Below are 897 nucleotides of genomic sequence, written 5' to 3'. Positions count from 1 at the left end.
CTCACCCAGGAAGTGCAAGGGGTCGGAGAACTCCTTCCCCTAGCCAAGGGAAGCTGTGAGGGACTGTGCCATGAGGAATGGTGCACCCCAGCCAAGATACCATGCTTTACCCAGGGTCTTCACAACCCACAGACCAGGAGATTCCCTCTGTTGCCTATGCCACCAGGGCCCTGGGTTTCAAGCACAAACTGGACAGGCATTTGGGCAGACACCAAGCTAGCTGCAGGAGGTTTTTTTTTTTATTTTTTCCATACCCAAGCGGTGCCTGGAATGCCAGCAAGACAGAACTGTTTACTCCCCTGGAAAGGGGACTGAAGCCAGGGAGCCAAGTGGTCTGGCTCAGTGGATCCCACCCCTACGGAGCGCAGCAAGCTAAGATCCACTGGCTTGAAATTCTTGCTGCCAGCACAGCAGTCTGAAGTGGACCTGGGACACTCAAGCTTGGTGGGGGGAGGGGCGTCCACCATTACTGAGGCTTGAGTAGGCAGTTTTCCCCTCACAGTATAAACAAAGCCACTGGGAAGTTCGAACTGGGTGGAGCCCACCACAGCTTGACAAAGCCCCTGTAGCCAGACTGCCTCTCTAGATTCCTCCTCTCTGGGCAGAGCATCTCTGAAAGAAAGGCCACAGCCCCAGTCAGGGGCTTATAGATAAAACTCCCATCTCCCTGGAACAGAGCACCTGGGGGAAGGGGCAGCTGTGGGCGCAGCTATAGCAGACTTAAATGTTCCTGCCTGCCAGCTCTGAAGAAAGCAGTGGATCTCCCAGCACGGTGCTGGAACTCTGCTAAGGGGCAGACTGCTTCGTCAAGTGGGTCCCTGACCCCTGTGCCTCCTGACTGGGAGACACCTCTCAACAGGGGTCGACAGATACCTCATACAGGAGAGCTCCAGCTGG

The sequence above is a fragment of the Theropithecus gelada genome, chromosome 5 (assembly GCF_003255815.1).
Source record: "Theropithecus gelada isolate Dixy chromosome 5, Tgel_1.0, whole genome shotgun sequence".
In the NCBI taxonomy this organism is placed as follows: domain Eukaryota; kingdom Metazoa; phylum Chordata; class Mammalia; order Primates; family Cercopithecidae; genus Theropithecus; species Theropithecus gelada.
The sequence above is the reverse complement of the archived record's forward strand: the minus strand, read 5'-3'. Positions refer to the sequence as shown.